Source organism: Rattus norvegicus, chromosome 14 (assembly GCF_021556685.1).
Source record: "Rattus norvegicus strain SHRSP/BbbUtx chromosome 14, alternate assembly SHRSP_T2T, whole genome shotgun sequence".
Taxonomy (NCBI): domain Eukaryota; kingdom Metazoa; phylum Chordata; class Mammalia; order Rodentia; family Muridae; genus Rattus; species Rattus norvegicus.
Genome location: NC_141547.1, coordinates 22203900 through 22218589, shown reverse-complemented (window position 1 = coordinate 22218589; position 14690 = coordinate 22203900). Strand labels below are relative to the sequence as shown.

Below are 14690 nucleotides of genomic sequence, written 5' to 3'. Positions count from 1 at the left end.
AATTAGAAACCTGTTGTTTGAGGACCATTCTTCTCAAAACAATTGCTTTTCAAATGTGTATTCTTGAGTAGTCACACGATGGACGTTTTTGTTAATTTAAAACTGTCTTAGACAGTGCATAGAGCTAGTATTTTATGCAGACTGTTCTAATACAATTTAATCTAGATTCAAGTTTATCAGTTTTAATTGTCAGTCTATTCATGCTGAAATTATAGTAAAATTATTTTTGTTATCGCCTTGATTTTACAGTTGAGTAAATATTGTACTTGTTATTATTACACAAAATTGACAGGGAAGCTAGATTCTGGAGCAAAACTAGACACTTGCATAATTCCTGGAACTGAATTAATTATATAATTTGGTAATTTATAACCCTATATGTGTAATATAATCACCCTGCATTAAGGCTAATTAGAATCCTTCTCTGTGTTACACGTGATGATAGCTTTTAGCCATACAAATATTGGTATGACTTTCATTTGAATTTAGTAAGTCACAGCTTGTTGTTATCAGATTACCAATTACTTTGCTTCCATTATACCCAAAGCAGGGGCACTATTAGGCCAAAGGCAGCCATTTTGGTTTGGATGGTGTATTTTTGTTGCTCTATTCTTTTTTTATACTGTATGCTCTTAATTTATTTACCAGTGAGTTACTGAGTCTCTACAACCCAGACTCTCTTAGCCTTCACTGGTAATAAAGCAATTTCGTGATGTTTTATAGTTTTACTTTATAAAGAAATCAAGGTAAGTTTCAAATACACTGTTGGGTACAGGGGAAAGGCCATTACAGCAAGATGGGGAGGCTTTTCAACAGGTCTAAGATGCTGTCTGATGACAGTCTTTGCCTTTGGGTTAGGGGCAACTAGTTGCCTGCTAAGTTATTAGACTTTGAAAGGTTTTATCTATTAACTGTAGAATGCTAGGTCTGATAGTCTGATATCTATCTATCTATCTATCTATCTATCTATCTATCTATCTATCTATCTATCATGGACAAGGAATAAATTCTCTGGGGCTAAAGCAAGCTCAATATAAGATAATTAGCATCTGGATCCAAACATTTCCATCTCATGGTCACTGAAGTGTTAGTCAATTGGGCTTTATAGACATAGCTTCTTTCCAGGACTTTTTGTTCATGAGAAGTACGATCCCTTAGAGAACTGCAGCTCATCTGTCTTCCCTCCGGAGCACAGACGCAGTAGAAACCTGCAGTTGGCTCTCATTGTTGGTCACAGTTCTGGAAACTTCTGGAAACAGGGAATTAGCGAACGTCAACCATTATGCCTAGCAAAACAAAGAGTAGTGTCCTATGGCCAGCACAGCCTCTGCATTTAACAAGCACACATGTCAAAGTCCGGTAAAAACAGCCAGTCTCATCAGAACGGCAGCGGCTCTTCATGAAGCCTTTCCTGGCTAACAATTAAGTCGTTTAAAAACTCCCTTCGCAGCCGCAGAACTCACCTGGCACGTAAGTTTAGCATTCTTGACATCTTACTTTAGGAAATAAGCAACCATGACTTTCTTGGGCTTGCAACTTAGTCCATATGAAATGTTCCTCGCTACGTTAAACAACAAAATAACACAATAACAGTCCTTAGACAATAAATTCAGAATTTAGCCAATTTTCCATAGCTTCATCACATACACTACATCTCGCTATCACACTTTCTGGAGCAATCAATCTGTCATGTACAGACTGATGAATTTTCGTGAATGAGAATTCCTGGAAAGAGTTGAGTCTGCACTGACTAATTGATTAAAATTGAAATTCTATGGAGAGGTCGGAATGTTGCAAGTCAAGAGGTTATCTTGGGCTAACTATAACACTTCCCAACCCCCTGAACAGTCAGTCATTCCTTACTTAACCTCTCTGTTAAAATATATTTGACTTTTAAATATATGACTTTAAAAATATATTTGTTGGGATTCAGACCCGGGGACAAACCACTGAGGTGCATATTTTACATACCAAAGCAAACCTGGTCTCCAGCTTCTCCCAGCATCCCTAAGTCGCTACTGGTTACAGGGCGTGCCTGCCAGACTTACTGCACCCTCTATTCTAAAGTTTCCAGCCCAGTGCTGGGCTTCCTCTGCCCCAGAAGCATAGCATTCTGGGATGATCCTCTCTCTCTCTCTCTCTCTCTCTCTCTCTCTCTCTCTCTCTCTCTCTCTGCATCCCCCCCCTTTGCCCACCCCTCTGTCTTCCCATGGTGACTTCCCTGGCCTCCTAGCCTCCTTCCCTGGGACCAGTGAACCCACTGGAATGGCTTCCCAATAAACCTATCTTTATATACTTTAGTTGGCTGGAATTGACTCATTTCTCTGGTGGAGTTATCAATATTAACTTAGCACAGTAGCTTCTACCAACCAAACCCACTAAGAGTTCTACTAGGACCCTATGGAAGATCTTCCCCGTCTCTCTGTAGCCACCTCTATAATGTACCCACTGGTGTATTTAAAACCTGCCTTGGTTTATGAATTATTTTGTTCTGTAAAACTATAAAACTTCATGAAATCGCTTATCTGTTGGAATATGGAATTCAGGGCAACCTAAATCTGTTCCTGCGTCATGGCCATTCAAAATGGCTCTGGAATAAACTCTTCTTTTCCTGTGGCCTTTGCCCTTCCCCCTCCTTTCTTTTCTGTCCTTAGTTTTGCAAGGACAATTTCTTTCTTTTCCTGGGTGGATCTTCTCCATAAAGCACCCCAGGACTCTTTTGATGTAGGCACACTAAGTAGCGGGCACAGCAGCACCCTTCTTGGGGATCACTCTAAATAGAGAAACCACCAACGAAAAGTTCGAAACCGTGAAAAGCTTGACACTAAACACACCCCCAAAATTCTGCTTCTCTACAGTGTGAGAACCAAAAGGCAACACAGACAGACGTTGATCTCTGCACTGTTCGTTTTCAGCTTGGAAACTGTGTCAGGAACTGTAGTGTTTGGCCATTCTGTGTGTTTATGTTAAATGATGATGGAAGGAAATACCACGAAATCTCTCAAGGTTAATTACGTTGCAAAGTACTTATAACATTATAAATAGAAAATTTGCTCTGCATTTCATACTAGTTTAACAGAACCCTCAGAAATTGAGATTTTAACAGAGAAAGGGAAATCATGTTCATGGAGAATATAAACTATTTGTGACCATAAATGTGCCTACTACTGAAGCTCCGGTGGGTTCTTTGTAAGAAGATAGTCTCAATTCGTGATAGCTTAGTTTTCTTTAGAACTTAGAACACACAAGATCAGTTAGTCTGACCAAGGCCATATACACGAAGCAAAAACAAACCAAAACAAAAAGAATAGCAAGATAATCACTGGGTTATATCTATGAACCTCTAAAGCTAGGACATATAGGCCAGCGACCAAAACCACACTAAATAAAACTAAAACAACAAAACCAAAGGAAAAATGTCCATGTTAAAATAGATCTCGTTACACAGAAGTGCATTTTGCTCTTTTTTTGTTAGTTTTATTTATTTATTTATTTAATTTTTTTTATATCAGCACTGGTAATAGGATGGGGGCAGGGACATTCATCAAGCACCATACAGCTAAGCTACTAGGTTAATTTTTTTCCTTCTCTCTTTCTCTTCTTCTTCCTTCTCCTCTCCTCTTTTCCATTGCTACCCTTCCTCTCAGCTCCTACTTTCCCTCCCTTCTCTCCCCTGCCTTCCTTTCTGCCTGTGTTCTTTCCTGTATTGTGGAAGAAATTGGAAGCAGCAGAATTTTGCCAAGAATGCAGGAGATAGAAAAAAGAGGAAGCAAACACACTGGGGTGCTTATTCATGCTTATATAAAGAATTCAATGTCTGTTTCATATTTGATACTGCAGGGTTTAGAACTTCTGTAGTTTTCAGAGTTGATTGATACTTTAATTTTTAATTAATGCTGAGAATGTTGTTTCACGTGAATTCAGTTAAAGTTAAAATGTCATTTCTGAAATTCTATCCTAATCATAGATCAGAATTCTCAAACAGCAAATTTTAAAGTCAGACATTCTAACAAAATGTGATCCAAAGTCATACTAATTCGATATTTACATTTAAGGACAGTATTATGAGCCTTGTTTTTCTATAATTAGACTATTATGTTTATATTAGAACAGGAAAGTGTGTATGTGCAGTAAAAGCACTGTGATTTAGAGACTATAATAACCTGATTTCTTAGATAGCATTTGTTGCCATTTCATCAATGACATTGCGCTAGTGTACAAAGTATTCATGTTGTTTTTTGTTGTTGTTCAAAACTAAGGCAGTGATGAAGTCATGTCACATGGTAAACCATTGCAGAAATTCCTCAGCTCAGCTGATATTTTGTATTTGTTGAAACCTTTTGAGTTATGAAGAAAAATAAACCTAAAATTAGGGTTGATTTTAATTCAGTTTTGGTGGTTTCACACTCAGAAGCCTTTTACTGTTGCCAAATATTTCATGACCCTTTCAATCAGTTATGAGAGGGGCTCTGTGGTCCATAGTTTAAGAGGCTGTGTTCTAAATTAATTCTCATGGCCATGAATGTGGGTATCCTAATTGAAGGGTAGATGGTTTGATTCAGTGAAGGATTTTAGTTGCAGATGTCAATCACCTGAGTTTTGGACTTGCTGGTTCAATTTGTTGCTAAAAATACCACATCTTAAGGGAATACTTAATGTCTATTGAGTACTTAATTTTTCTTTACGAGAAACTTACAACTTTTATATATATCTATTTTTAATTAGTTGGAAAAAGATTTGACATTAGATAAAAACATTACTTAAACAAGGCTGAGGAGGTACATTATAGTAAACGTATTAGAAAGGTGATCTGCACAGTCTCCCAATTATAAGGCAGGTGAAAACTTGAATGACAAATACCTAGTAAAATTCTTTAGTAAAATGTCAGTGCAACCCATGCAATGAAATAAAAATGAGTAAGCCCTATGAAGAAAGCAGAATAATACTGTAGGATGGTGGGTAATGCAGTTAGTCAGGCAAAGCAAACCACTTTTGAATTGGAATAAACCCTCAATGAAGAATCTTGGTTCCTTAGCTGATGTTCTAAACCCCAACTACCTCACATTAATGACATTTTAAAAGCCCTTGGTATTAAATAACATCTAATATGTAAGTGGGCAGGGGCTCTTCTAAACATGTTGCTTGTGTTAATCCATCCAATCTTTATAATAACCCTGAAGGATAGTTTTTGATCAGAAAAGGGAAAACATAGAGAACAGGTTACATACCTAATCTACATCATTGTTAGAAGTACATCCCACACAGTTTGTATCTGGTACATCTTTCTATCTTTAACTATTTTGCAATGATATTTTCGCTAACTCTTTAATTATTAGTCTTTTACTTAAAAAAACTGATTTTATTTTTAATTGTGTGTGTGTGTGTGTGTGTGTGTGTGTGTGTGTGTGTGTGTGTGCACATGTGTGGAAGTACCCAAGGAGATCAGAAGAAGGTGTGGAATCTTCTGGGGCTGAAGTGACAGGTGGCTATCATGTGGATGCTAGGAAATAAACCAAGTCCTCTGGAAGAACAGCAAGTTATCTTTTTCTCTAATTGTCTCTCCTGCCCCTATCCTTTCTTTTTTTAAATCACAATCAAGAATGTATACATTTACATTATCATAATTACAGTGTTTACTTCAACAATTTTATTAATTGAACATGTATTGAGCACATATTAGGGTATAGATGTGGGAAGCAAAGGCAGGCTGACTAAAGTGTACATTTGATCTTTCCAAGCATATTCATAATTGTGTTATGGTGAGATACTTTTATTATGTGAACATGAGATCGGGGTACTCTTTCTTAAAACACTATAATTCAAATTTTACTCTTGTGCTGATAAACACATGTTGACACATTTAAGGGTTTCTGTCTTGTAAAACAATTCAAATTAAAATATATCTTCATTATAAAATCTTTAGAATTGGAAGTTTCAAAACTAGATGTATTACTTAACAATTTATAATAACATATAAATGAGAATTGAAATACAAATTTGGAAAGATACATGTGATTATTGAACACGTATAAAATTGACATGCTATTATAAAATACTCTATAATATACTATAGTGTCATTCTTATTCCATTGTCTTATTCTAGTTTTTAAAATACTGAAAATATTTCTATAAAATACATTTGTAAGAGTGGTACTTTTAGCCATAAAATTTTATGTTACTCCTTTCAATTAGTATTTATGAAAAAAATCCACCATTTTTTTGCTTTAAATCCAGCTCTGTGTCTCATAATCACGAGTGCTAAGATTTAAGTTTTTCCTTTATAAAATTTCTGAGGATTTGTAAGTTTTTATTGAAATACATTATTATGTCCATTCTTTTAGTGTGTCAAACTCTTGTAAATAAGTATTTTATTTAACAAATACCAATAGGAGAATTATATGTTGGGAACTGTTCTAAGGTCTTCATTCCTTGAATTGAGTACACATGGCTAATTTGGAGGTAGATATTATTATTACCCCAATTCTGAAATGGGGAAATGAAGTCACAGAGTTGTAGGGTGACTTGCCCTGAATCACGTAGCTTTCAGGTGCGAGAAATGGTTTGGATCGAGATAGACCGCCCATGAATAGACCTGACTTTTCTCCTCATAAAGTATAAATATTTATTTCAGAGTCAGTGACAGGTGACATTCTTTGAAGGTATATTTTTATTTGACAGAGTTAAGTAATATTCAGAGCATAAGAATAAAACATAGTTGAGCAGGGAGAGCATTGTAGCTGGACTTTGGCTACTTCGTGGATTCTTCCTTCTCCCATCATTCTTCAGCCCTTTTCTACCACCTATCCTACCTCCTAACCCTAGACAGGAGAGGAAAAAGGATAGAAAGGGAAGGAGGCGTCATTATCATTAGACTACTTCTTGCTGATTAGGGGCATTGAGTTCCTTGGGGGCAAGTTTGATCTTTGCCTTCAGGCTATTTCTTCTTTGGTACAACTGCTTAATAAATCACACCTGACAGCAACCAAGAACAACCGACCAATGACCAACAACCTACACCGCCTCTTGGCACCCTAGGATTTATACACCCCCTGAAAAGCCCTGAAAATTCCAAACATCACACAAATGCAGAAACTATTTGTGAGTAGCAAAGTCACAACCCTCTTAGAGCATGAGACAAATCATAGTCAGATGCTATGGAGAATCTGAAAGTAGCCCCATATCTCACACTTGGGGTTAAAACCAAAACATATTCTTACAATATTTCTGTTTCTCAAAGAAACCAAAATGTCAAAATTGTCACAATGGAGAATAATGGGGAACACCTTTAATCCAAGCACTCTGGAGGCAAAGGCAGGTAGATCTTTATGAGTTTGTGCCCATCTTAATCTACATAGTGAGTTCCAGGACAGCCACAGCCATATAGTGAAATCTTATCTCAAAAAAACATTAAGCTAAATAAATGAGATAAAAAACTCCAGAGTTGAATCCCAGAGACATTATTATTATGTAGCAAGACCTTTGAAGTCAATTATCTATGGAATTTTAAATTATTTTTATTCTATTGGACTGTGCAATTTGAAATCATGAGGAAGATGTCTTCAGTGGGTAAAGGTACTTGCCACCAGGAATGATGGCCTTAGACCATTGTGATCACTATAACCCACGGGATGGAAAACAGGACTTAGTCCTGTGGAGTTGTTCTCTGTAGCATGTCATGACTTACTCATATACGCCACAAATTAATAGGTAAATGTAAAACATATTTCGGGTGTCAGACAGACTTTTAACTTCTGCCAGCTCAAAGGCTAAGAATGCCATTAAATAGCATCTAAGACCTATATAGATATGTTCCCCACTTTATTGTCATTTCATGGATCCTATCTCATGGATCCACTGGTGTATTTGAAAGTGTCTTGATCTAGGAAAACTTTATGATACTAATGCCATGTTGGAAGATGATATTTGGGAAACCTAAATGTATGTTCCCTTATATTTGGTTCTGAAATAAGCCATCTTGTTCCCTTTGAGGTGGGGGGTTATGATTTTTTACATCCACTTAAGAAAGAGCTGAGGAATAAACTAGAAAAGTCTGGCTGCACGTGCAGCACAGTCTACCCTCATCCTATGTGGAGGCTTGGAGGACAAAGGAACTACACTCTCCCCAGACCTTTAGGAAAGGAGGCTATGTGGCAGAGAAAGGTCTACTTTCTTGGGTTTATCTGAGTGGTGGCTTCCATAAACTAATGGCATTTATTCTATAGAGAAGGTAGAGTGTGTCCATGGCAACCTATACTCAGATGATGGAGCCATATTGTAATGACCATAATCAGAATAATTGTTCAAAGAACACTCTAGGAAATCAATGATTGACAGTACCATCATTCTTTTTTTTAAAAAAGATTTATTCATTTATTATATACAAGTACACTGTAGCTGTCTTCAGATACTCCAGAAGAGGGCATCAGATCTCTTTACAGATGGTTGTGAGCCACCATGTGGTTGCTGGGAATTGAACTCATGACCTCTGGAAGAGCAGTCGGTGCTCTTAACCTCTGAGCCATGTCTCCAGCCCCAGTACCATCATTCTTGTAATGGAATTTAAGTTGCATTTTCATAACCAAAGGGAGTGTAGATCAGGCAATCTGGTTTTCCAGGGAAAGCCCTGAGGCTTCCGAATCTCGTCAGTTTCTGTAAAATCCAGGACCTGTTCTTTAATTTCTCTTACAACTTCATAGTAAATTTTTATTTGTTCTCTTTTATTTTGTATGTTTTATACACAATAAAGAACCATAGCTTGAAAATTTTATTCATTAACTCATACTTTTATTTATTTAAATATTTATTGTGCAGCAGAGTCTTAGATTACAAGAATATAGAACAAGACAAAAGACTCAAAATCTCAGGGATTTTTAAGGGAAAGTAATAAGGTTGTGCTTTGTAAACCAAAGTTCCTAGCAGGTGTCCTAAACATTCTACCAGGCTGTGGAGAGCTGGAAAGTTACAATGGGAGCCAAATATACCTTGAGTTATCTCTTGGCCTTCTCAGTAGCCCACTGTTGCTAACCTCTGTCTTTCCACTTGTTACCATTAGCTAAGTTCTTTTGGAATGCATGAACAGACCCTTAGCTCCCATCAACTCAAAGGCTAAGGGAACCAGACAGCATCTGAACCCTATAGTAGAGATTCCTTCCCTTTCCCCCTCTATCTTGCTGCAACTGACTCACTGCTCTCTCTGTTAATATAAATTTCAAAAGTGCCTTCATTTATAACTTTCTTTGCTGTATTTGTATAAAAAACTCCATGAAACTGTTACTGTGTTCGAACATAATATCTGGGATAATGTCAGCCTTCATTCACTAAGAGCACAAGAATTAACTATGATTAATTTTCTTTGAGTTGACAGTTTGTTTATTTCACTGACATTACTCATCCAACATTTTAAATTGGAAAATCAAGGTGGTATGTTTGTTTCTTAAACAAAGGGAATTCTTTCAATAGCAAGTAAGTACAAAGACTTGAGAGAAGTAGGATTTTTTTTTTTAAAAATTTATGTGTTGTTTACTTAATGAAACACTTTCTGTTTGAGGCACTTTTTCCACATAAACTATGGTGTCTTCTGAGGGACAGTAAATATATTATGCCAGAATGATTTTGAATGGATCTAAGTATACTTTCCAGTATAAACAAAGGCTAAACAACCTGAAAAGCAGCAAGATGGGGCGGGGGGGATGAGACCAATCAGAGATCAATGCAGAATTGTTAGTGAAGACAGCTGGTTGTGACCAAACTGTTCTTATTAGGTATTGAAGGATCTGAGGAGGACTTCTGGAAGCCATAGCTTGGCATAATTAATCGCAAAGGCAGTGACATAGAATGGCACTCACAGAGTGAATGTGCCCAAGAGGTGGCAGCCACAAATACATCTGGGCTTAAAAGGGAGTGGAGAGTCAAGCAGAAAAGTGAACTTTCGGTTCATTCAAAGCTTGCTTGTTACCTCACTAGCCAAGAGGGATTGGTGTCATGTACTTCAACATGCAGAACTGGTAGTGCTGTCTGTGAGGTGGGAGAGTGAGGTCCAGGAGAACTTGCACAAATGCTGCCAACTCAGCATACCAAAGGGAAGCAGCAGACAGGACCTGAACGCCACCCCATGGGCTCTGCCTGGAGACTTAGAACCAGTGTTGAGGCTCTTTAGTCTCAAAGTGACTCATGACTTACTGTGATGCTAGACTATGTATGCCTTGTGGAGCCTTAAGAATTCATGTAACAGGGCGCAATGAATTGTTTGTAGAACTGCCTCTAGTGATAGAGCATCACTAGAAAGCACACACTGTAAATTAGCCCAGAGAGACTTGTTTTTAAAATTTATTTTCTTTTATTGGATTTTTTTATTTACATTTCAAATGTTATCCCCTTTCCTGGTTTCCCCTCTAGAAACCCACTATCTCCCCCTGTTTCTTTGAGAGTGCTCCCCTCCACCCACTCCCATCACCTCCCTGCCCTGCCATTCACCTACACTGGGGCATCGAGCCTTGAAAGGACAGGCCATCTTCTGATACATATGTGACTGGAGCCATAGGTCCATCCTTGTGTACTCTGAGGATGGTGATTTAGTCCCTGGGAGCTCTGGTTGGTTGGTATTGTTGTTATTATGGGGTTGCAAGCCCCTTCAGCTCTTTCAGTTTTTTTTCTTTAACTCCTTCATTGGGGATCCCCATTGGGGACCCATTTCTCAGCTCAATGATTGGCTGTGGGCATCCGCCTCTGTATTTGCAGGCTCTGGCTGAGCCTTTCAGGAGATGGCTATATTAGGCCCCTGCCAGCATGCACTTCTTGGCTCCACAATATTGTCAGGATTTGATGGATGTATGAATATGGGCTGGATCCCCAGGAGGGGCAGTCTCTGGATGGCTTTTCCTTCAGTCTCTGCTCCAACTTTGCCTCCGTATTTCCTCCTGTGAGTAATTTTATTCCCCCTTTCAAGAAAGACTGAAGCATCTGCACGTTAGTCGTCCGTCTTGAGCTTCATGTGGTCTGTGAATTGTATATTGAATAATCACAGCATTTGGGCTAATATCCACTTATCAGTAAGTGCATACCATGTGTGGTTTATTTGTGATTGGGATACCTTACTCAGGATGATTTGCCTAAAAAATGATCTATCTGGGGTTGGGGATTTAGCTCAGTGGTAGAGCGCTTGCCCAGCAAGCACAAGGCCCTGGGTTCGGTCCTCAGCTCCGGGGGGCGGGGAGGGGGGGAAGAAATGATCCATCCGTTTGCCTATGAATTGCATGAAGTCATTGTCTTAATAGCTGAGTAGTACTCCATTTTGTAGATGTGCCACACTTTCTGTATCCATTCCTCTGTTGAAGGGCATCTGGGTTCTTTCCAGCTTCTGGTTATTAAAAATAAGGTTGCTATGAACATAGTGGAGCATGTGTCTATGTTGCAGCATCTTTTGGGTATATGCCCAGGAGTGGTATAGCAGGGTCCTCAGGTAGTGCTATGTCCAATTTTCTGATAAACTTCCAAACTGATTTCCAGAGTGGGTACCAGCTTGTAATCCTACCAACAATAGTGGAGTGTTCCTCTTTCTCCACATCCTCGCCAACATCTGTTATCGCCTGTGTTTTTTATTTAGCCATTTTGACTGGTGTGAGGTAGAATCTCAGGGATGTTTTGATTTGTATTTCCCTAATGACTAAGGATGTTGAACATTCCTTTAGGTGCTTCATGGACATTTGATATTCCTCAGCTGAGAATTCTTTGTTTAGCTTCTGTATTCCTCTTTTTAATAGGGTTATTTGATTTTCTGGAGTCTAACTTCTTGAGTTCTTTGTATATTTTGGATATTAGCCCTCTGTCAGATGTAGTATTGGAAAAGATCTTTTCCCAATATGTTGGTTGCTGTTTTGTCCTAATGACAGTGTCCTTTGCCTTACAGAAGCTTTGCAGTTTTAAGAGGTCCCATTTGTTCATTCTTGATCTTAGAGCATAAGCCATTGGTGTTCTGTTCAGGAAAATTTCCCCAGTGCCCATGTGTTCAAGGCTCTTCCTCACTTTTCTTCGATTAGTTTGAGTGTATCTGGTTTTATGTGGAGGTCATTAACCACTTGGACTTGAGTTTTGTACAGGGTGATAAGAATGGATCGATCTGCATTCTTCTGCTGACCTCAGTTGGACCAGCACCATTTGTTGAAAACGCTTTTTTTCACTGGATGGTTTTATCTTTTTTGTCAAAGATCAAGTGACCTTAGGTGTGTGGGTTCATTTCTGGGTCTTCAACTCTATTCCATTGATCTACCTGCCTATCTCTGTACCAATACCATACAGTTTTTATTTCTATTGCTCTGTAATACAGCTTGAAGTCAGAGATGGTGATTCTCCCAGAAGTTCTTTTAAGGTTGAGGATAGTTTTTACTATCCTGGGTTTTTTGTTATTCCAGATGAATTTGCAAATTGCTCTTTGTCTTAGTTAGGGTTTTATTGCTGTGAACGGACACCATGATCAATGCAAGTTTTATAAAGGACAACATTTAATTGGGGCTGGCTTACAGGTTCAGAGGTTCAGTCCATTATCATCAAGGTGGGAGCATGGTAGCATCGCAGCATCCAGGCAGGCATGATGCAGGAGGAGCTGAGCTCTACATCTTCACCAGAAGGAAGCCAAGAACAGCCTTAGCATCCTCAGGCATCTAGGAGGAGGGTCTCTAAGCCCACCCCACAGTGACACACTTTCTCTAATAAGGCGACAACTTCTAATAGTGCCACTCCCAGGGACAAGCATGTGCAAACCATCACATTTCATTCCCTGGGCCAAGCATATACAAACTATCACAATCTTTCTAATTCTATGAAGAATTGGATTGGAATTTTGATGGGGATTACATTGAATCTGTAGATCGCTTTTGGTAAAAATGGTCATTTTTACTATATTAATCCTGCCAATCCATGAGCATGGGAAATCTTTCCATCTTCTGAGTTCTTCAATTTCTTTCTTCAGAGACTTGAAGTTCTTGTCATACAGATCTTTCACTTGCTTGGTTAGAGTCACTCCAAGGTATTTTATATTATTTGTGACTACTGTGAAGGATATCATTTCCCTAATTTCTTTCTCAGTCTGTTTATCCTTTGAGTAGAGGAAGGCTACTGATTTGTTTGTGTTAATTTTATATCTTGCCACTTTACTGAAGTTTTTTTTTTTATCAGCTGTAGTTTTCTTGTGAATTTTTTGGGGTGATTTAAGTATATTATCATAACATCTGCAAATAGTGATATTTTGACTTCTTCCTTTCCAATCCTTTGATCTCCTTTTGTTGTCTGATTGCTCTGGCTAGGACTGAGTACTATATTGAATAGGTAAGGAGAGAGTGGGCAGCCTTGTCTAGTCCTTGGTTTTAGTGGGATTGCTTCAAGTTTCTCTCCATTTAGTTTGATGTTGGCTACTGGATTGCTGTATGTTGCTTTTACTGTGTTTAGGTATGGGCCTTGAATTCCTGATCTTTCCAAGACTTTTAACCTGAAGGGGTGTTGAATTTTGTCAACAAAAATTTCTCAGCATCTAATGAGAAATGTGGTTTTTTAAATTTGAATTTATTTGAATTTGTTTATGTAGTGGATTAAATTGATGGATTTCCACATATTGAACCACCCCTGCATCTTTGGGATGAAGCCTACTTGATTCTGATGGATGATCGTTTTGCTGTGTTCTTAGATTCAGTTTGTAAGAATCGTATTGACTATTTTTGCTTCAATGTTCATAAGGAAAATTGGTCTGAAGTTCTCTTTCTTTGTTGGGTCTTTGTGTGGTTTTAGGTATAAGTGTAATTGTGGCTTCATAGAAGGAATTGTGTAGTGTTCCTTCTGTTTCTATTTTGTGAAATAGTTTGGAGAGTATTGGTATTAGGTCTTCTATGAAGGTCTGATAGAATTCTGCACTAAAACCATCTGGTCCTGGGCTTTATTGGTTGGGGTACTTTTAATAACTGCTTCTGTTTCTTTAGGAGTTATGGGACTGTTTAGATGGTTTATCTGACCGTGACTTAACTTTGGTACCTGGTATCTGTCTAGAAAATTGTCCATTTTATTCAGATTTTTCCAGTTTTGTTGAATATAGGTTTTTGTAGTAGGATCTGATGATGTTTTGAATCTCCTCAGATTCTGCTGTTGTGTCCCCTTTTTCATTTCTGAATTTGTTAATTTGGATACTCTCTCTCTGTGCCCTCTGGTTAGTCTGGCTAAGGGTTTATCTATCTTGTTGATTTTCTCAAAGAATCAGATCCTGGTTTTGTTGATTCTTTGAATACTTCTTTTTGTTTCTACTTGATTGATTTCAGCCCTGAGTTTGATAATTTCCTGCCATCTACTCCTCTTTGGTGTATTTGCTTCTTTTTGTTCTAGAGCTTTTAGGTGTGCTGTCAAGCTGTTACTGTATGCTCTCTCCTGTTTCTTTTTGGAGGCACCCAGAGCTATGAGTTTTCCTCTTAGCACTACTTTTATTGTGTCCCATAAGTTTGGACATTTGTAACTTCATCTTCATTGAATTCTAAAAAGCCATTAATATCTTTCTTTATTTTTTCCTTCACCAAGTTATCAGTGAGAAAAGCCTTGTTCAACTTCCATGTGTATGTGGACTTTCTGTCCTTTTTGTTGATATTGAAGACCAGCCGTAGTCAGTGGTGTTCTGAGGATGCATGGAATTATTTCTATCATCTTGTATCTGTTGGGGC

The 14690-nt window shown here is 38.1% G+C and overlaps 1 long non-coding RNA gene across 3 annotated transcripts in view; it reads left to right on the top strand.

Annotated features, from left to right (window-relative positions):
• The window catches only part of LOC103692776 (uncharacterized), a 54548-nt gene that overhangs the window by 6926 nt on the left and 32932 nt on the right, over positions 1-14690 (top strand). The gene's annotated exons all lie outside the window — the stretch shown is intronic.